This window comes from Chroicocephalus ridibundus, chromosome 9 (assembly GCF_963924245.1).
Source record: "Chroicocephalus ridibundus chromosome 9, bChrRid1.1, whole genome shotgun sequence".
NCBI classification, from domain to species: Eukaryota; Metazoa; Chordata; class Aves; order Charadriiformes; family Laridae; genus Chroicocephalus; species Chroicocephalus ridibundus.
In genome coordinates, this window is record NC_086292.1 from 41,321,288 (window position 1) to 41,343,941 (window position 22,654).

Below are 22,654 nucleotides of genomic sequence, written 5' to 3' on the forward strand. Positions count from 1 at the left end.
GGGCCGCCGTCGGGGCGCGGCTCCGCCGGGTCCCCGCGCGTCCCCTGCCACGTCCCGCCGCGCCGAGGCGGGGGGGGTCCTCCCCGGGAGGGACCGATCCTGACCCCTTTCCCCCTTTTCCCTCTGCTACCGGGTTAAGATCAACCCCGCAGGGGCCGCCGAGCCGCGGGGCCGTGCTGAGGGCGCGGGCCACCGTTTGGCAGCGGGTCGGAGCCCACCCCGACGCAAACGCACCCCCTTGTGCGGGGAAACCGCGTACAGGGGACGAAAATGCACCCGAGGGGCTGTTTTAATGAATATCGAGCGGCTCGGGCGGGCTCCGCCGCCCTCGCTGGCATGCGGGGCTGCTCCCGGTTCTGGGGACGGTGCGTACCCCCCGCCGTGCCCCGACGGCGAAACGGGGTGGCAAAGCACCGGGGTCGCCCTGCCCGGTCCCAGCGACAAAGAGGTGACCCTGCTGCCAGAAATACAGCCCTCTTTCGTTAACCGCCGCTTCCCCCTCCTCCTCCTCGTCTGCGGCTGGCCCCAAAGCCGGAGCCGGAGACGCTCCGGGTGCCGGACGTGCCCGGGGCCGGCGGGACAAGGCGGTACCAGCCTCGCACCCAAAGACCGGCACCGGCTCCGCAGAGCCGGGCCGAATCCTGCGCCCCACATGGCCCTTGCAGTAATTGTGCCGAGCGCTGCAAACTTTGTCCTGCAGCCCAGGGCTGTCCCCGCCGTCCCCATCCCACGGGCCGCCCGCAGGAATCGGGCACGGAGGGAAGGAGAGCAGGGCCGGCGGCTGGTGCGGGCCGGGGCCGGGGTCTCCCCGGTGGCTGCAGGTCTCGGGGTCTCCATAAATCTCTTTTTCCGACTCCCTGAATTTTCTCACTCGAGACTGAAATTAAAAGGGTGATTCCCGTTAAGTGGCACACGCCGGACAGATTCATCCCCGCTCGGCGTTGTCCGTACCACGGTGCTTCTCCCGCAGCCTTCACCTAACACTTTTGTCGTTTTAAAAGGCAGAACCTCCGGATTTTACTCAGCGGGCTGTTCTGAAGGGCTGCGTAAGGTTAAGAAAATTATATTTCAGGTACATTTAAAAAAAACCAAAATACAACAAAAAAACCAAACCAAAACAAAAAAACCCCAACAACAAAAAAGCCACAAAAAAACCCACAAAAAAATCCAACCCACCACACACATAAAAAAAACCAAACTAACAAAACAACGGTGTTTCTAATTTCCAATTGTATATTGAGTCGCTGAGAAAAGAGGCGGCATTATTTGTAATAATAATAATAATAATAATAATAATCTATTGACTGGATTTGGGAGGAATTTTCAGCAGAAAGAATTCATTACGCGGTCGCTTCGTGAATTTTCGCTCTCCCGAGGAAATACGGGGAAAAAAATACACGCGAGCTTTTAAAAATTGTTTTGGAAAACAAATTCGCCGGCGCTTTTATCTCCCCTGCGGTGGGACACGGAGATGAACCGGCGCGATTTTATTTCTGAACGCCCGCCAGACTTTGGGTTTCTCTCCCCAAAATAACGCCCGGTCCGGCCCCGGCGCCTTCTCCCCGCCGAGAAATAAACAGCCGAGGCGGAGAAAAGCGGGTTTCTTTGCTAGAATAAAAATCGGGTTTATTAGCAAGGGGAAAAAAAAATAATATTCGTGTTTATTTGCAAAAATTAAAAGTGGTTTTCTTTGCAAGAATAAAAATCGTGTTTATCTACAGGAATAAAAACCGGTTTTTTTTGCAAGAGCGGGGACCTGCTGCTGTGGGAGGTGTAGGACGCAGGGCTGTGCCGCGGCTCGGGGGAGGCACGAAAAGGGGGTGATTTCCCCCCCTGAGGGCCCCCTAAATGGGGGTGGGGCTCGTTCCCCAGCAGGTCCCCCCGGGCTGCGGGGCGGCCTCTGAGGGGACGCCGGGGCCCGCACCCGGCCCCGCACCTGGGGCTGGCCGGGCGCTTCCCCCGCCTCACCGCAGCCTTGGGGGGGATTCTGTGGGGGAGAAGGTGCCCGGGAAGTGCCCCCCTCCCCGCACCCGCGGGGTGTTGTTTCCCCCCCCGGATGCTTTTTCCTCGCCCCGCGGCCCGTTGCGGGCTGTTTCGCCCGCGTTTCTCGCAGGGACGGGAGAAGCTGTTCCCCCTTCAACGAAAACCCAGGGGGGTGATGGCAGGGCCCCCCGCGAACCCCCCCCGCACAGCACGGCGGCCGGTACAGAGGGGAAGCCCGGCCGGGGGGGGTCCCCCCGTCTCAACTGCGGGTGGTGGTGGGGCGGCCTTTCCCGCACACCCCCGGCCGTGGGTGCCGTGTTTCCCCCACGGCGGGATGCACCGCACGGGTGCTCGGGGAGCGGGTACAGCCGGTGTGTGCGGGGACACCCCGTTCGGGTACGCACAGGCGTGTGCGGGGGACACACGCAGGTCCCATATACGCACGGCCCAGGCTGTCCTCCCTTCCCCCCCGCACCTCCCCTCCCCAAATCCTCCCGCTTTCTCGCCCCCTTTCCCCACTCCACCCACCCCACGCAATTAAAGGCGGCGGCGGAGCGGGGCTGCAAGAGGCGGCGGCTGAACGATAAGGCACCCCCCCGCCCGCTCCCTTCCCCTGCACAAGGTGAAAGAACACAGAAATAGGTGAAAACGCAGAAATAGCCCCAAAATAGCGCTGCCCGAGGTTTGGCTTTATTTATCCCTGCGTGTCCCCGTGCCCTGCAGCCCCGGGCCGGGCTGGACGAGCCGGGGACCTGGCGGGGGAGACCCGCGGGCGGCTCCGCGGGCCGGGGGGGTGCAGGGGGGGGTGATGGGGGTCCCGCTGCCCGCGGCGGGGGGGCCGGGGAGCCGCAGGTGCCGCTGGCGGGAGACACCAGCAATGGCTGTTTGGGTGTTGCATTAAAGCACGCTGCAGTGCGCACACAGGCGGCCCCTCCCCCCCCAATCTGCCTGTATGCTAATGACATGCAAAGCGACTCATTTGCATGTTTATCTCTGTCAATGGGCAAGCGTGGCGGGCGAGGTAATACGTTTCCCACCGTGGCATGGAGGCCCACCCGCCCCCCCCGCGCCCCTCACCGCCCCGCCGGGCCGGGGAGGGCAGGGAGTACCTCCAGCCCCACCGCCCAGCCCTGGCACGACGGCAGGCACTGCCACAAAATGGCTGCCGGGGGGGGACCCTGCGAACCGCCCGATCACCCCCACCTCTGCCCCCCAGCAGCCCCCGGCCCACCCGCGCCCCCTCCCCTCAAACCCAGCGCCGGATTTTGTGCTTAAGCAGCCAATCGGAGGTGCGGCACCCTTCCCCCCTCCCTCTTTCTCCCCCACCATCCCTTCTTCTCCACCCTCCATCCCTCCTTTTCCACCCTACATTCTTCCTCTCCCCCTCTATCTCCACCCTCCATCCATCCTCCCCCTCTATCCCTCCTTCTCCACCCTACATTCTTTCTTCTCCCCCTCCATCCCTCCTTCTCCACCCTACATTCTTTCTTCTCCCCCTCCATCCCTCCTTCTCCACCCTACATTCTTTCTTCTCCCCCTCCATCCCTCCTTTTTCACCCTCCATACCTCCTTCTCCACTTTACGTTCTTTCTTCTCCCCCTCCATCCGTCCTTTCCCACCCTCCATCCCTCCTTTTTCACCTTACACCCCTCCTACTTCCCCCTCCATCCCTCCTTTTCCACCCCACATTCTTCCTTCTCCCCCTCCACCCTTCTTTCTCCCACCTTCATCCCTGCTTTTCTACCCTTCCATCCCTCCATCCTCTTCTCCAACTCTCCTTCTCCCTCTCCATCCCTTTTTCACCTCCATCCCTCTTTTTCCACCCTCAATCCCTCCTTCTCCCCCACTCCATCCCGCCTTCCACGCCCAGAGCCAAATGCTCGCCGTTTCCACAGCTGGGGGGGAATGTCTGATTTCCCACCGACTGGGGGGAAAAGTCTCTTCCCTCCTTCCGAGGGGCTCCGACACTGGCCCGGTCGCTGAGACCTGGGCCACTCATGACCGCTGTGGTTCCGCCAGCACCGCGCGTTGTCCCCAGTGGGCGCAGAACCGCGGGGGGGCGGCCCAGGGGGGCCCTCTGTTCCTCGGCTGAGGGGTGTCCACGGGCACTAGTGGGGAGAAACCAGCCGTGTGGCTGAAATCACGCATGTGGGCCCAGGGACGGGATGGATATTGGAGGCACCGGTGCGGCTTTTTCAAATAGCTACCAAAAATTAATAATAATAATAAATAATAATAATAAAATTAATAATAATAAAATTAATAATAATAATAATAATAATAATAATAATAATAATAATAATAAAGAATCGATAACGAAGAAGCCTCTCCCACCGCCCCGAGGTGCGCCCACACCGCTATTTTCCAACACGCCCATTGGAGTGCAGGGTTTTTGGGGAGCGGAGCGCGTCCCCCCTGCCTGCGCGGGGATACGGCGACGCCCACGCACCGTCGGCGGGGGCACGGCACGGGGCAACCCCCCCGAGGGGCGTGGGGACCAGCGGGCAACCCCGGGGACAGCGCACGGCCGTAGCGCAATACAGTGTTATATACGCTCCATACGATATATATGCATATATATATAAACACCACACATATTGTATTTTACGCTAGCATTTATGGTGCCGTTCCATACTATAGGACGCTGCGTGACGCGATGCGGTGTGACACCACAGGACCCGCGGCAGGTCCCCCCCGCCCCCGCCCCGAGGTGTCCCCAGGCCGCCCCGCCCCGAGGCGCCGGTGAAGGGCGCCCGCCTCGCTGCGCTGCTCTGCGCTTGGGGACGGGCTTCGGGGGGGCCCCTCCTGCCTCCCCACCCGCTATCCCACCCCGTCCCCTCTCAGCTTCTTATTCCTCCCCTTCCCCCCTCCGCGCCCCCGCCTTCTCCCAAATCTTGTCCCCTTCCCCAGTGAAGGTGTTTTCGCTCCCTCCGTCCCTCATCTCTATTTTAACCGCGGGGGGAGGAAGATGTATTTCCTCTCCTTCAGCCGAAATTGTCTTAGAAAAAAATAAAATCAAACGAAAAACAAAAGCTGCCAGTTTGTGCCCGAGGCCTCCGGGCAGGCGCGGTGCCCCGGACCCGTCCTGCCCCGACCAGTTTATCCCAGTACTGCCCAGCCGCAGGTACCGGGAGGGGATTTATTTGGGGCATCAGCCAGCCCCCCACGGGCACCCCATGCCCGCCCCAATCCCATACATCGCACCTATGGAGCGGGAGGTGTGCCCCCAGCAGGGAAGCTGCCGCTGCCTCCCCGGCGGGGGGCTTTGCCCCGAAGCCCCCATGTGCCCCCCGCCCCGGGGGGCAGCGGGCCCGGGGGTGCCGGTCCGCCGGGGTCCCCCACAGCCCCCTGGCCCGCTCCCGGGTGGGTGTTCCCCTCCCGAGGGGGGCGGAGAGAGGCAGGCCGGGGCAGAGGCAGGTTTGGGAAGGCCCCCTCCCCTGGCTCTTCGGCTGCCCCCGCCGGGCGGTGTCCCCCCTGCACCCCGGCCGGCGGGGGGGTCCGCACCCCCGGGGGAGGCCGGCCCGGGGCTCCAGCCCCGGGGCAGGACTGGTTTTGAGGGACCCCTTGCAGAGAGACATCCCCCATCACACACCACCCCCCTCAAAACCTGCCGTGCCATCGCGCCCCGCGGCAGAGGCAGCCCCCCAAAAGCAAATGGGGGGTGTGTGGGGGATATTCCCTTACCTGAGCGCTGGCCCGGGGGAGCCCCGGAGAGTGGGGGTGCTGGATCCGGCTCGTTTCCTCCCGCCGTGTCCCGCAGCAGAAACTTTCCCCGAGCGGGGCCGGTGCGGGGGAGCCGGGCTGCGCCGGGGGGGACCCCGCGGCCGGGGAGAGCCGCATACCCCGGGCCGTGTTTATATGTAGAAAGAAGGGTAATTTGAGTGCTTATACCAAGAACCGGGGTTGTTAAGTTTGCAGGCAGGCAGCTAAACGGTGCCAAGTGCGGGCAGGGGGGTGGGTGCGGGGGGGGAGGCTGGGGGTGTGTAAGAAATAAAGAGCAATTGTCAGAGGCGAACAAAAGGCGGAGGATGGAAAGGAGCTGGGAATCCCGGGGCAGAGCCCCTCGGCGTGGACTTGAACTTGGGCTTTGACACCGTCTGCGAGGCGGAGAGTGGCTCCGGGCCGGGCGAGCCGGGCTGCTGGGAGGGGGCGGGGGGGTGGGGTGGGTGACAACAGCCTCGGTGGCGGAGAGAGGGGGCATTATCCGCCCAAACACCCACCTTTGCGGAGGGGGCACTTTAGTTCAGGATGATGCGAGTGATGCGGGGGGATAACACAGACGGGCTGAGAGCCGACGGGCTCAGCGCACCTCCCGGGGCCGGGCGGGGGGAGCGGCGGCGGGGGGGTACCCCGTCGGGGCTGGCCGGGGCCAGACGGCCGGGGGGGCCGCCCGGTTCTCACAGTCTGCGCCCGAGCCTGGATTCTCTGCACGTCCCGGCCGGTCCCCCCTTTGCTGCTATTCAGCACTTAATTGAACATTAATGGCAGCTGGGGATGAGGTCATTGGAGCCGGCTTTTCTCACACATTTTTCATGCAAATCCGCTAAACTCTAAACAAATTTGAATAAAACCCCCTTTGTGCGGGCCCTCCATGGTGTTTTTCCACGGGCCGCTCCGCCTGTCTCCGCACACTTCATCCGGGGAGGGGGGAGATATGCTGCGCCGGAGGGGGGGAGCGGCGGAGAGATGGGGGGGGTGTGTGGGGGTCCTCGCCTGGGCCTGGAGCATCGGCCAGAGCCATGTGTGACACCCAGAGAGGCTGTGTCCTCTGTGGGGCTCCCAAATGCAGCCACCCACCCCCCTCAAGGATGCACATTGCACAAGCGGGACCATGCACTCCGCCACCATCTCCCTTTGCATCCCCCCCATAGCACCAGTTCCCCCAGTAATATCCACCAGTAACACCAGTTCCCCTGTAACTCCTCGACAGCACCAATCCACCCTCAGTAACATCAGTTCCCCTGGAAGTAACACTGATCCCCCACAGTAAAATGAACCCCCCAGTCCTCCCAGCAACCCAAATCCCTCCCAGTACCACCAGTGCCCCCAGCACCCCTTGCTGCACTGGGCAATCAAGCCCCATTGCTTTTCAGTGAGGTGGTTTTCGGGTGCTCACGCCGGCGCAGGATAACGGCATGCAGAGCCTCCGACCCCCCCTGCTCTGTGCCTCCGCAGCCCCCATTAGCATCCCTGCGCGCCCGGCCCCCTGCCCAGCCTTGAACTTGGCCATGCCGGGCTGCGCTCCTTCTGCCTGCCTGGGCTCGCACAATGCCGGCCTTGACCCATTGTTTGCTTTTTTTCGGGTTTCAGCTGGGAAAGCGGCCACCTCGCGCAGCCTGCCCCGAGCACGCCGGGAGCCGGGCACAATGGGGAACCCTGCTCTGCAGGCAGAAGGGCTCCAAATCATTTGAGAGACATATTCATTATATTCTTTCACAGGGGTCTGTTTGCATTGGGTTTAGCGGTTACTTCCCAGACGGGGTTCAGACCAAATAAAGATCGTTTAGCGGCGAGGGATTCGCTCGGGCTTTCAGGGAAATGTGCCTGATGTGGGGCACGGCGCAGCCCGGCCGCTTGGCTCTGGGCTGCTCCCGCTTCCTTGCCGATTTGCCGGGGTTTATTTTGTGCCTGGTTGCCTCCTCCATCCCGAGACTGCACCAAATCACACAGCTCACTTTTGCAAAAGGGAGAGTTTATTTTCAACAGTGCATGGGGTGGGGGATTTTAATGGGAATTACAGCCAGTACGTTTCTTTTACAGCAACAGAGAGGGAGGGATAAAACAGCAGCAGGGCTGCCTGCCCCGGACAGACTCACAGTCCTCTGGGCTCTGAGCATGGCGCCGTCGGGACGGTGGCACTCCTGCACGCCCAGGCATGAAGAGCAGCAAGGGCCAAGCTCTGCTCCATGAGCAAAGCCCGGTGCTAAAAGTTCCCTCCAACCTTCACGCACCCGGTATTTTGCCAGGTGAGACGGTGGCTTGCTCAGATCCCTCTGCTTAAGCACTGTGGTCCTGCTCTGGGGTATTTAGGGCACTGAAGACAACGTACAGGACTGACGTGGGATGATCCCCTGGCTCCCTGTGCTGCCCTGGCTCCCTCCCCACGGCTGGACCGACGTGATTCGGAGCGATGCAGAAACCCTCTGTGTTCATGAGCCAAAGCCATCTCCTCTCTGGGGCCACTGGAGAAGCAGGTCGGGACCCTCCTGGAGAAACCCGGAGACGTCACATGGCAAGTCTGGGCAGGTGGTAGCCAACTGCAAGAAGGAACTCACAGGCTTGAAAAGTGCCTTCTCCGCTCGCTGGGATCTAGGAAGGAAAGGAAAAAAATGGAGCATTTACAATCCCCGTCAGGAAAATGGTCCAGCAGCGCTTGGCTGAGAATAGACCAACCCAGCGCACTGATGGAGCAAAACTCCAACCTTCTTTCCCTCCACACCACATGTGTCCCACAGCTCAAGGCCACCTTACCCCCTTCCCGACTGGGAAAACCGCGGTCCCCAAGATGCTGAGCTCCCCCTCGTCCGTCTCATTTCCCCACCTCTGCCTGCCCCGCACACCGCCAGCCAGGGGAGGGCTTGCCGCTTGTCCTTCCTCCCTAGGCTTTGGGGCATGGGATTACTCTGCATGTCAGAGCCACTAAAGGCACAGCCCTCTGATGTTTTAATCTTCGTGTTAACTTTCCCTGCCCTCGGCGCCCTTGCCTGGCTGGAGAAAGTGATACCAAGACACCGAGCTGGAGCCAAAGCTGTGACGTTCTGCGAAAGTCCCCTTCTCGGTTTTCTCCACTTCTCCCGGGGTTTGCCCCACACATCTCGCACCTTGCAGCAGGTTCTCCTCCCTTTTTCCTGTTTTTTTTTTCTCTATTTCCTTTGCGCTTTCCCCATGGTGAGCACGGATCCCCTCCCCACAGGGGAGCACGAAGCCTCCAAACCCACTCCCACCCCTTTGCCGTCCTCCCTTTGCTTTGCCTATAAACTGTTTTGCTGGAAGGAGTAAAGACTAATATAACTAATTCTTGAATACACTTGGATCCAGAGTGCAAAAGGAGCCATCATCTGGCTAATTTATTCTTTTTATTGCACCAAATTGTAATTTTATAAAATATTGCAAATTTTATAAAATATTTGCAAGCCCATTTTGAGAGATAAATCTTCTGTGTGGCTCTCTAATGAGCCGCCCTGGGAGTAGCCGGCATGTGATCTGCTGTAGGTCGCACCGCGACGTTCCCGGGCTGCGACTGGATGAACCACCGTAACTCTTTGAACTGTGCAAATACTCTACGCTCTGGGGTCCAGGCTGCAATTTTCATGGGTATTTTTTCTCTCTCTTAAAAATAGATCTTCTGTAACCCCTTTATTGCAATATTCATAAAGCACTTGATGGAAATCCGAGGAAAATCCCTTCCCTTTTGCAACTTTGAAGCAAGCCTGAAACTTAAGAGAGGCAGAAGCCGAACCCACCCCACGTGCGTGAGTTTGGGGAAGGAGCACAGCCTGTCTCTGGAGAATTAGGGTGCCAAGAGGACAGACCCCACGCTGGCGTGTGTGTAGGGAGACCCAGGCTGCAAGAAGCCAAAGCTCAGCACTGCTTTATCATACGTCACATTAGGAATCACCCCCAGTGTCCCCCCTCAAGGCTGGCACAAGGATGCTGAGGTCAGGGCACGTGAGAGCTGAACCGTGGTGCGTGCTTTCCCAAGTCCAGGAGAGGAGGAGGAGGCTGAACCCTTGTGCTCACCAGGGAAAACCCTTGCAGGGTAAAGAGCCCTGCCCTGGGCAGTGACAGCCCCGGCCCTCCACCTGGGCAGCCTGAGCTTGCTACGACCTACGGAGGAGCTCATCTTGGTGCAGATAAAGATGCTCATCAGTACAAGACACAGTGGGAATGATGCCCAGCCTACCCGCTGGGTTTGCACCTTCCAGCACTTAATACCTGGGGGCGGGAGGGGCTGGACCAACCCGGATGATTTGACATAAGCTTTAGGAGAGCCCAAACCTCCTGCACACACTTTTCAAGCAGAGTTCAGTCCAGCATTGGGGGTGCCTGCAAAAACAGGGCTGCACCAGGACCCGATCTCAGCCCAATGCTGCCTTCCCCCTCCAGCGCCCTGTGCAGGCAAAGCATTCCACAAAGTAGAATGTGGATTCATTATCCCTCTCTTTTTTAAAAAAACAATGCATAAATAATTGCTATTACAGCTCAGCCTCTGCCCCAGCGCTTGCTCCCGTGCCTCCCTGTGCCCTTACAAAGCCAGCGCTGAGGTTTGTACGCTGACAAACTGCCCCGCCGAGGCTATTCCAGGCAGTGGGAAGGGCAAAAAAAACCCCTCAAATAATGGCAAATGGATGCAGGACGCTCTGCCTAATCAGATTCCTATCCCCTATTGAGGCTGGGAAGGAGGGACCCCGCTCCTCCCCTGCCCTCAGCCCAGCCTCCGCTTCACCAGCTCACACGCTGAAACTTTCTGGACAATTTAATCTCGCCAGGGTGTTACTTAGAAAAACCTTTTTCACTGTCAATTTTTTTTTTCCCCTCCCTTCCTCTCCCCCTCCCCCCTCCCCTCTTTTTTTTTTTCTTCCCTCCCAGCCTTGATTGAATTTTGCAAGCCCCTGATATCTTTCTTTTTTGTAGGGATGCACGCTGCTTATGCAAATACCAGCCTTTCATACCGCCTCCCTGGCTCAAGCCCTCCAACTTGAATGTGACCAAAAGCTGTGCTCTCCCCTGCTAACTCCTTAGCACAATTACACCTCCATTCTGCTCCAGGGGCCCGGGGAGGGGGAAAAAAAAATCATTTTAAAGTAATAACACGTGCTGTTTGCTTTGGATAATTACAAGGGAGCTTCGGCTTCTAAGAGCTATGAAATATTCTGTTCGGCAGGGCAGGAGGGAGGCTCCGTGTTACGCCTACGCTGCGAGTTTTATCTCCTGGCGGAGATGCTCGCACGGCCTCTTGAGGCTCCTTCCATCTCACGCTCGTCCTGTGCACCTGGGCAAGCATTTACATTTCCTACGGAGGAACTTCTCCGCGCTTTGGGCTACGGGAGAGAGGAGAAGGCGGCTGACATTTTTCTTATCTCAAGTTACAATTTCCTGCAAGCATCAAGATAATAAAACATCGGCGATGGGCAAGCCGAGCGAAATGAATGCATTGGCTGGCTCTCCCGTGGCAGCACGGGGAGGACCGGGGAGAAAGGAGACCCGAGGGATGCGGCCGCTCCGCCGGCTCTTGTTTGCATCGTGGCCCTGCCGTTATTGTCCTCCTGCCTTGTCTGCTGGGGAAGTTTATGTGGAGGGCTTTTGCCGGGGCGAGGAGGAGGAGGGGAGTTTTCCCCAAAAGCACCCAGGAATCTGTCAAAAGAGGGACAGAAAAGAGAAGAAGAAGAAGAAGGGAGACAGAGAGTGGGAACGTCAAGGACCCCTGACTAATGAATAGCAAGTTTGCCCTTGAACCTCCCTGGGCTTTGCCATTCCCAGGCTCCAAACAAGGGCTGATGCATGCTTGGGCCCAGCTGCAGGGGGACCGGGCTATGGTTCATCTCAGACACTTTGACAGCCCGGGCCTTTTCCCCGCATAGCTCAGACTCGCCTAACTACTCCCCTGGCAACAGCTCAGTGCAGGAACCTGCGCTGAGGCCCTGCCTGCTGCATACAGAAGTGCGAGGAGGAGGGGAGCCGCTGGGAGAAATTAGCTGGAGACCGGCTTAACCCATCAAATGCTGGGCAGGCGTCACCAGCCCCGGCACCCTTCGCTCGGTCCCTGGCTGGGCTGGCTGGGTGCTCGCTGGCAAGCATCCACGGTGGAGCAGGAGAGGGGCAGTGATGGGTGAGACGTGCCGAATCGTTGTGTATCGCAAACTCCATGACCTGCTGCTTCGCCAAGACCCAGCGCCTTGGACCTGATGGGGCTGAAGGTCCTTGTGGTGCCAGGGATGTTGGATGGAGATGAAATAGCTGGCTGGAAAAGACCACCGGACACTGAGCGGGAAGGGCATGGCCCCTCCTGGTGCGGCAGGGACAGGGCATCCCTCTCTGCCAGCCGAAAGGAGGGCTCGGGCCAGACGAGAGAGGCACAAACTTGCCCCGGCTGCTCTTTCTGCATTGCAGATCAAAGGCAGGGGACGAGCTGGCCTTAGGGGTCTGCGCTGAATGGCTGGAGAAAACAGGGACGAGCACCCGGCGGCTCCAAAGCGCGACCCAGAAATGTTCCCACATCCCGGCCCCATATAAATCAAGGGGGAAAAAGGGGGGGCTCCGTCCCTGCCTCTGTTTTTACAGAGCATCTTTCATGTGCAGCCCCTGAGAGAGAGGGCTTTGCCGAGCTTGTTAAGGACGGCTCCTGCGCCAGGCAGAGAGGGGGATGCACCATATGGAGAGGAGAAAAAGAAAAGGGGACACTGAAAATGGAAAATTATGCAAAGCAGGAGGAGAGGCGCTGGGGGAAAGGGGGGAGGGAGGCAGCGAGGTGTGGGGGATGGGGAGAGGGGAGGCTGGGAAGGGAGCCCTGACTTGGGGGACACCAGCGAGCTGGCACGGGGGCAGCCGGAGGGACAGAAGTTTCCTGTGACCAGGTGCAGGACAGCCCTTGGCACCCTTGGGTGCTGTCACCCGTGGGCAGCTCTCCAGCCTGGGCTTCCCCGAGCAGGTCTGGGCTGTGCTAGGGCGATGCCCAGCTGGACCACAGTGGGTGCACCCTGCAACCGGAGCCATGCCGCACCAGGAGACGCAGCAAAATGGGGCCCACGGTGACCTACTTCAGAGGTGTCCTCAGGACCTCTGTTACTATGGCAATGAGGTTGTGAGCAAACATTATGGCTTTTTTGGTCAAGGTTTTTGCTTTTAATCAACCACAAAAACTGGACTCATGTACCAAGGTGCTAGGGGCCTTGTAAGAAATGGCCCTGAACAACAGCAAAGACAGCAAGGGCCTGAATAGTCCCTGGGTCTCAGCCACCCATGCGGTGGTGGTGAGTCCTCAGGTGAGTTAAGGACCATCCGAATGCAGCTGCCAGAGCTCTTCCCTTCCCCTTTGTCCCCGGAGGGACCCCTCGGTCCCCAGGAGGTCCCGGTGCCACAGGGCGGTCTGCAGCCCCGGTGTGGCTCAGGGATGCTGTGCAGGCACAGGAGGGAGAATGAACTTTCCAGTCCCTTGCATATGTTATTGCCCAGCTTGTGCTCAAACTCCAGCATTTGGCCTAACATGGTGTTTGGAGAAATGACTCACCTCTTCCCAACCCAACTGTGGAGCTCCCCTCTCTCTCTCCTAAAAATCTTGGTCACTATCTCAGCTTCTGAGCTCAGTTCACCTTTGGGAAACCACCCGCCCTGGCACTGCGACAGCTTCTCTGTCCCACAGCCACCACAAGCCTCTGGCTTGCGGTGCTCTGTGCTGGCTCCCTATCCGTGGGCCACGACCACCTTGCACATCTTTACTGGGTGGCAGCTCCCTTCTCCAGACCATCTTTCACCCTGGCATGGACAGACACCCACTTGGTCCTCCAAAAATCCCCAAGCTTGGTGCTTGCTGCTCGGCCTCCCCTGCTTGGTCCCCTCCATCCTTTTCCCATCTTCCTCCGTCTCTCCTCTTGATGGCTTTCATTCAGAGCAACTGGTGCTTTTCCTTCACTCTCCTGGGCATCACCCAACACCCAGGAACACAAACTGCTCCTGGCTGCCACCTTCCCTTCCTCTCGGCCCCAGCGCAGCCTTTGCTCTCACGCCTGTCTCTACCTGGCTGCTCCCTTTTCTATTTCCTTCTCCCTTGTGTTGCATCAGGAAACCTTACCTCACTGCATCCCAAAGGTATTTCTCCATTAGTCCCTTCTACCATGCTTCCCTCCATTTACCACCGGTAAATTTACCATCAGCCCTCGTGGTTGCCCTACACCCCCAGACCCACGTTTCAGGCAGGTATGGGGCAGATTCACGTGGGTTGAGTGCAAGGAGATGGGCTGGAACACCGGCAGGCGTGGGACCATGCCTGCAGAGATGGGCATGCTTGCCCCAGCGTACACGTGTTCCTGCCTGCACATGCCAACACCTACATGTTCCTGCCCACGTTCCCGCTGCCGGATCCAAGGCTGTGGGATTTTGAGGGGAGCTCTTGTTCTCCCCTTGGGCATGGGTGTTATCTATGCAACAAGGCTGCAGGGTGGGATTTGGGCTGTTTGGTCTTACAGAAACTAGACAAAAAAGATGCTGTGTCCATCTCCTAGTTTCTTCAAGAGCCATGCCCTGGAGTAAGGCTACATATGTTGGCCAGATCCTCAATAAAGCCCTGGAATAAGCTGTAGGCACTGAAGAGGATTCATCTAAGCAGCACACAAAGAAAAATAGCAAAAAATAAAGTTCACGGGGGCACAAGGAAAACAGAGCTTCCACCCACAGAGCAGCTGTGTGGGGCTCTGGGGACAGGCAGGCAACGTGGGAGATGTTTCAGAGCTTGCTCTCAAGATGATGTATTTGCAACCGCTTCCCTTCTGCAACCGGTGGGGGTAAACTGAGTTACCTGCTCTGCAGATACACGTTTCAATCCATGTACCTTCGGGTACAGGTACGTGTCCTGGGCTGCTCTAAGGCTGGCAAGGCACCATGGCAGAATGATGCAAAAACTAGATGTGCCTTCATAGGATATGATATCTATCAGGGTATCCCTCGATATCCTGACAAAGGCAAGCAACTGCCCCTCCACAACTGAACCCAGGCGAAGGGGCTGCTCGGTGTTCTCACTGCAAATTCCCACCTGCTAAAGATGGGTGGTGTGGGGTGGGGATGTGGGGGAACACAAGGGCTTCAGGGTGTCCTTTGGATCAGGCTGGCCTCAGCTGCCACACTGGAAGCTGAACCGTTTCCAAGGAGGATACGGCAAGAACAGCGAGTCCTGCCCAAGTGACGGTCCAAAGCGTTGGCACTTTGTCCTGATTCAACCTCGCCCCAGATTCCCGCCCCGGCGTGCATCCAGGTTTCTTTCTCCTTGACCCATCTCCATCAAAAGCAGTGCTGTTACGAGTCTCCGCTCTGAGTTTCTAGTCTACAAATAGAAGCAAAGCAGCCCCTGCTAGAGAGCTGAATATTTCCACTAAACCCTATTTTGATGCCTGTCCCGGCGAAAGAAACCCTCAGGGACCGTGCCCCTTGTATGAGATGTTAAGTATTTCAGCCTCCAGCAATACAAGACACCGATATGATATTAAACTATACAATTGCTATATGTCCCTGCGTTCCCACCCCAGCTACAGAGCTGCACTGTGAAGGAGCACCTCCAGTAAACCTTCCTCCGGACGAGGCCAGGGAGGCGGCTGCCTCGAGCACTGGGACACGGACGTGCTTATCAGGCAGCAGAGCTGGCTCTGCCACCCCACATGGAGAAGCTGTGCCATGGGAGCTGCTAAAAGAGCATTTCATTTCCAAACAGGGCCCCGGAGACCTCTTGTGTGAGGGTCTCCACGGAGTGATGCGGGGGAGCGCAGAACAAGGAGACGTGACCCCAGGCTAAAAACAAGCCGGACACCAGGTTTGTTGGACCTTATTGCTCTACACCAGGGCTCAGGCTGGCCTATCCGCTTGAATCAGTGCATCTCTCCTGTGCCACCGCTGATGGGGAAATGGTGAATTGGGATTTTTTCACCTCCCTCTTCCCCCCGTCTCCCTCCCCTAACTCTTTTTCCGCATCATAAGCAAAGTCCTAATAAAGCTCCCATCCCCACTGCCAGCCCTGCACCATGCTCCCAGCAGAAAAGAGATGCAAAGCCACGCTTGGAATCTGATTCCCCGGCTTTAAACGCTGCTCTGCCAGCAAAGTGCGACTTGAAAGCTCCCCTGTCACAGTTACAAAGCTCCGAACAGCCCTTCCTCGGATAATCACGCTTATCTCCAGATTAAGAAAGAGAGACCTGCAGCTGAGGCTGGTCACATGGGCTGGGATGTGGGCAAATCTCTTTTAAACAATCCCCATATAGCTGTGACCTCCACCGCAGCCCAAATACACCGTCCCCCGGTCCCACTCGAAAACCAGCTCTGGAGACATGACGGAGCATGCGAGAGGGACCATGCTGGAGAGAGCGGGGGCAGGAGGGAAACCAGGGGGAGGAGTGAGAAAGCGATGGAGAAGGGGAGGATGAGAAAGACGGAAGAAGAAATAAGTCAAGGGAGGATGTGGGAGAGGAATAGGATGCGGTGGAGAGGGAGGAAGAGTGCGTGGATGGAGGGGGAGGATGATGAAGGACAGGGAGGTCTTTGCCACTCTTCCTGTTGGGGATTAGTTGTCCCTGCACTGTCCTCAGTTTAACTCTTCCCACTCTGTCCCCGGCTGGCAGCCTAGCCTGATTACGTGACTCCAGCTGTGCCAAGCAGCCTTGGCAAGGCGAGCGTGTTACCTACTTTGCTGCCACGGATTCATTAAGAGGCTTTTGCTTGTGTGGGAATAGTCATCCCAACGGGGAAAGAAAAAAAAACCCAACCCTTCTGCAGATCAACCTGGCGAAGAGCTCTGACAAAGCGGTTTCCATGGCCCTGCCTGGGGCTTGGGAGCAGAATTCAGGAGAGGCAGGGATGTGCAAACAGGAGAGGAGGGTGGAAGGGTGGGAGATCAGCGGGAAGGGGTCCCCAGCAAGGGCCCTGCTCAGGGACAAGGCACTGGCCAGGGAGGGAATTGCCAGCCCTTTGCAGGATGCTGGTACCTGGTTCTACTTTGTGATTAAGGGCCACCTTGCATCTGGGTCAGGGATGGACAATTCATTCACCCTGTGAGAAATGAAAGGTCCGAGCAACCGCAAAGTGTGCAGAGTGGCTTTTTCCAACAGCAGGTTCCCCTCTTATGTCCATGTGAGATTAACACAATTACTTTGCAACGGAGGAGCCCAAACAGCTCCGAAATGGGCACAGATGCAGAACACCGGGGCTGGACCTCTCTGAGGACACCCGCGATCTGCTGGCACCGACTCAGGCTTTCCAGACACGGGGCTTGGCCACCGGCTGCAGCTCGCCAGGAGGGACCGCAGTGCTGCCTCCCCGGCTGCTCATTATTCACCCTGCGCAATTAGGCATCGCTGATAAGTCACACGAAATTGCCTTTGTTCTCCAACTGGATGACCTGCGTTTCACGGTAGTCCCTTTTTCCTGCACATTACTCACGAGTTGCCCACCGTACCTACTGCTGGAACAGCAGCGAGGATTTTGGGGCACTCTTTGGGCTGGTCACAGCCAGATTCGCAAATGCCTCATGCAGGTCGATGGGGAGGTGCAGCCTGGCCCTTGCTGGACTTCTCTGAGCACAAAGGAGAGCTGCACCGCCCATAGGCCACCCTGCCTTGCTGGGGACATGTCTTCCAGGCAGGAGGCTTTGCTTGTCCCTGGCTACTCTATCATCTCTTTGTGTCACTCCCAGGACCCCTCCCAGCAGCAGAGGAAAGCTCAGTGCAGCTGCAGAGCTAGTGGGAGAAAAGGCATCAGCCCTTGCCCAACCCAAACCCCACTGATGCCAATGGCCAACTCACCTAGTTAATCATGACCTGTCCTTTCCTCCCTGGCCAGCCCACCAGAAGGAGTTAACCCCATGCTCTGCTGCTCAGACCAAGCCATTGCCCACCCAGGGTCCTTGCAGGACCATCCTCGTAGCATGGTGTCTGCTCCTGTTCTCCGTCCCTTCACTGCCAGTGCCAGCACTTCATCAGGGAAGAGAAGGCAAAGCGGATGGGAGCCAGCATGAAGCTGGATGCCACCAAACTCCACAGCAGACAAGCTGTGCTGCCACAAAACTTCCTGAAATGAGCTCTGCTTCAGAGTAGCCTTGCCCCATGTAATTCCTTGCTCTTTCGGCATCTGGCAGCTGCTCAGAAGCAGACAGGAACACAGCGAGAAATGACATCTTGGCCCATTCTAGAGCTTCTCAGTCTGCTCAAGAAATGTATGTGGGCTCTCAAGTCTTGTTGATTTAAGGGAAAGGATGCAAAATTAATTTAGTTGGGAAATTAATTAGAAGTGAACTGGTATTTACATCCCTACATGTACAATGAATTCTTGTATGAACCTACAGAATGCAGATGGATGGATGGATGGATGGATGGATGGATGATAACAGCACTCTGGGAATGACATTATGTGCTGGTCCATACGCTGGGGATGTAGAAAGACTCTTCTCTGCATTGGTAATTAATAACTCTATCCTGAGCAAATGTTGATAAATCCTTTATAGCGCACGTTATCTCTGCCTCTCCAACTCCTGTTCTGCATTTCCATTTGCCTGTTTCCACTGCTCCACCCCAGCACCCACACGCTTCACTTCCCTCCCATATTTTGTAACTGGTAGTGGATTTGACTCCCTTTCTGGAGAAGCAGGTGGAGGTTTTGTTGCTGGGGCTTTGTGTGAGTGATCGCATGTGTATGTGTATATACAAAGACGGCTACAAATCCATTGGAAATAAACACCTTTTAAGGGACTTGAGAGAGAGACACAGGGCAGAGGAGAAGAAAGAGCCTACAGACCCTCAGCCAGACAATCAACGAAAATGAAGAGAAAGACCCAGTGAACCAAAAAATGCCTCAGTTCTCTTTTAAACGCTCCATGATTTGCAACGAAAGCAGCAGATCCCATCGCTGGGAAGCCCAGCTCCGCCGAAGCACCAGAAGTCACAGCAACCCTCACCCCTTCTTCTCCCAGCTCCGCACAGCTCAATTACCCCAGGCTGCCAGGCTGCACCGAGCACACCCCCGCCGCCCCCCATCTCCCCCGCCGCCGAGACAGCTTTCGCCAATGGAAGGAGTACAAATATATTCATTGGCACCTTATCAGACATGCATGCAAAACTAATTAACATGGGGAGACATGCAAGCTGCCACCCAGCCACAAATACACACCCACGAGCATGCACACACACACGCACGCATGCACAAGGCAACCCTTGTCTAGGGGGGACATTCAAAAGGCTTTGTCACTAATTTAGGCATCTGTCTCAGTCTGGTCTGGTCCTCCTGGCTAGGCTGGAGTTGTGGTTTTTTTCCCACTCTGTTTGACAATGCTGGGAACATGCCCGGAGACCCCTCATTCAAATCACCCCTTGACAATGGTCTCATTGTGTGAGCATATAGAAAAGGGAAAGGATGGGGGAGAAGATGTGGAAGGGGGGTAAGGAATTAAAATGTGAACCCAAGGAAGTGTTTACTAACACAAGCCCCGCAGCTGCCCCGTCTCTCCTCCACCCCCTTCCGCCCCCGGCCGCTCCAGTGGCCCAGCTTGTCCCCAGCGCGAGGCGGGCAGCGGGACAGCGGAGTGGGAGCAGGAGCAGCAGCATGGCAGACTGGACAGGATGAAGCCTCAGGGCATTCAAGTCTTTGGCATCGGGGGGCAGGTACGGGTTTGGGAAGAGAAGATGGAGCCAGAGATGCCTTGGCGAGGATTAGTGACTTAAAATGTCCTGGGAAGGACATCCTCATGAAGGAGTAAGGGATTTATTGGTATAACCACTCCAAGGCTTTCTAGGCAGGGACAAATAGTGTTTAAACCTGGCCTTGTGGATTAGAGCGAGCGAGCAGACTCGCCGCGCGCGGTTTGGACTGCTCTCTTTGGTGCTGCTGCCAGACACGCTACAGTGCGAGAAGAAAGGGAGGGAGCAGCAGGGTGTCGGGGCCGGGGGCTCAGGGAACAGACCAGACTCCCTTCAGGACCCGACTGTCTGCCTACTGCTAGTTATTAAATATCAGGAGAAAAAAAAATAAGAAAAAATGCCCCCGATGCCTTGACCACCCCCCAGCCACGCCTGGGGGAAGGAAATAGCGAAGATGCAGATGGGGGGTGTTAGCCCCCAGCCCCATCACGCTTGGCTGGCCTCGGCAGACACCGTTCAGCTGGAAATGCCCACGAGTCGGCAGAGCAAAGGGAACAGAAGCTGGGGAGGGGGAGAAGATGATGACAACGTTTTCCATATATGCAAATGCATCCGCACAAGATACCCAGAGGGAGACAAAACAAAGAGACCTCAAAGAGGCTGGCTCTGAGACCCGCACAAAGCCAGATACCTCCGTACACCTACGGTGTTTGCACGTGAAGACCTGCACAACACGAGAGGTGATGCTGCCCAGAGGTTCCCCCCATGTGAGCAGAGCCCAAAGAAAGCCTGATTGAGAAGCCCAGTAAAAGCTGCAAACACAAATGCCACAATCCCACGTCCTCCTACACAAACAGATGCACCTCAGGAGTACAAAACTATTCCTGTCCATCAGCTTAGTCAGAGAAGAGGAAAGCTGCGATGCAAACCCAAAAGAGCTCTGCCTCTGTGTGGCAGAGGTGGCCCGGCTTCCCTGACATTGCTCCTGCAGCCAGATTCACCACCTGGACCTTTGTTTGGTTTCCCTAAGAGGAAAGCTAAGAGATTTCTGGAGATCGCTATAAACGAGGCAGAGCAAAACGTCACACAGAGACCCAAGAACATGCATGACAGCGAAACGTTTCCTTCCCACAACCACTGCGACAAAACGAAAGTCACTTGTGCAAACATTTCTGCTTAAAAAAGGGAAGCTCCTGCCAAGTAAGCAGATCTGTGCTTTTTATCCAAACAAGTGGTTGTGAGCAGTTTTACTGCCACATTCCTCTGCCCCAATACACGGGGATAAGCACTCGACATACAGGGACACGGAGGGACTTGGGGACAGAGCTGTGGTTTTAATAGGGCAATGCAGACACCGAATGAAATAAAACCCTACAGAGATCAGCTTGCCAGGACTCAAGGCTGAGAAAAGCTATTTTGAAGGTAAAGAGAAACAAGGACACTCAGATTCTGCTCTCATTTCCATGCTGTAAATTTGGGAAGCTTTCACTGAACACAATTAAACCTTCACTTGGGATTTAACCCCGATGAAGCTGAGGGCTGACCTTAGTACAAGAGCCACCTCTGGGCTCTTCCCCACAATTTGCTCTGCAGAGGTCAGCAGGAGTTGTGAAAAAGTTGAGTGAAAAAGCAGTGGGATTCGTAGCACCCAGCCAATGTGGCCATTTCAAAGCCCCCTCCAGCTCTGTCTCAGCTGTTCCTTCCTTCACTGGTGATTTGCCGCTTCGCTCACCAAGCCCTGGCTGCAGGAGGAAGTCAGTACCATCCTCGTAAACACAGACACTCAAAGGGATTTGGGCATCTCTTTCCCTTTACCTCTAACAGGAGCTGAAGACCTCAGCAACCCTTCAACACATCCATTCCCTGCCTCTGAGGGCTGATCCTTCTTTTCTATTACCCGAAAGGTCCCAGTGTGGATCCCATGCAAGAAACCACGCAAGACCCCGCATTATTAACAGCTATTTGACTATTCTTTACATTTTACTTTATTCTAAGACAGAGCATTTCAAAGGGTCTTTTGTTCACCAGCAGTTTAACACTCTGGGTTTCACAAGCAACAAGTGATAAAACTCAGCTACTTGCACCACATCGGTAAGGTCACTTCTGGGCTGTGACCTTAAATCTATACATGCTTTTTCCCTCAGATGTTGAGAGGTGTAAATCTCAACACCTCATTAAATAGCTCTGCAGATCACTCAGAACAGATTGCCTCACAACATAACTTTTCGGCTGGTCACTACCCACGAACGGATGATTTTACATGACATTTATTCATGCAAATTGCAGAGACTGTAGTCTGGTTACCCAGCAAGAGCGTAAAAAATTACAGTTTAGATGCATAAATGCTGGCACCATCATAGAAGGCACGACGAGACTGGAAACACATCCCTGGGTTTCAAATGCAGCGCAACAAAACCCAGAGCGAGTTCCCATCAGATGGGGGTTTATCAGGAATGCCCCCCCCCTCCCCCCCCCAAATGACCCAGGGGAGGCAGAGAAGGACATGTGCACGGCTGCAGGGGCTACGGAAAAATGAACTTCTCCTGCTGCATGTGCAGGAACCTGCCATGGGGAGAGCACACGCGACATTTTACGTCACTCACAAAGCCTACTCTGTCCAATAAAGTGTGGAAGTAAAACAAAGCATGAGATCCAGGCATAAATTAGCATCCCTCTAGTCTAGCTTTATTTGTGCTGCTGCTGCTCTGGATTAGCATCTAGCTGGCTGACAGGCTGATAGGCAGACAGAAACAGGGAGAAATAAAAAAAAATAATAATCAGTGGGTGTCTTTTTTTCCCTATGGTTCCTGGGATGTCTGCTGTCAAAGTGCAGACAGTGTTCATCCCTTTAGGACCAGAATTTTTCCATCTTTGTGGGAGAGCAATAGGCTCTGCAGGAAAGCAAATCCCCCTGAGATGTTTGTGCCTGCACCCTGCGAAGCTGGCACCCGTCGTCTGACTGCAAGCCCAGTGCAAACCCATCACATCCTCAGCCGGCATCTCTCCGGCATCCTCAGCATCACTCCGGCAGTGTTTCCAGAGAGCCACAGAGCCCCAGGAGAAGTTACGGTGCGGGGCTGGGAGACCTTGAGGGTAGCAGCTCGCTGCAGGCACGTGTGGGGAGCAGACACCCCGGGATTAGCTCTGGATCATGTTCACCAGCGCTCGGGGCAGCTGCTTCCTTCACTGCTTGCAGCCACAGCCGGGTTTGGTACCTGATCCCAGATGACATGACTGGGATCTCACGCCGGCATCTCTTCTCAGTTTGTGTCAGAAATGTGTCACCGCCAGCTCCTCAGGCAGGAGGACCTGCAGAGAGCTTCCATCGGGCTGTCACACAGCCTCCC

General features: G+C 56.5%; 1 long non-coding RNA gene across 1 annotated transcript in view; it reads right to left on the reverse strand.

Annotated features, from left to right (window-relative positions):
• Positions 1-7,658: 7,658 nt before the first annotated feature.
• LOC134520493 (uncharacterized) overlaps positions 7,659-22,654 on the reverse strand; it is a 30,851-nt gene continuing 15,855 nt past the window's right edge. The window contains exon 3 of the long non-coding RNA XR_010072450.1: positions 7,659-8,292. This is a non-coding gene — a long non-coding RNA (uncharacterized LOC134520493). The remainder of the gene's footprint in view (positions 8,293-22,654) is intronic.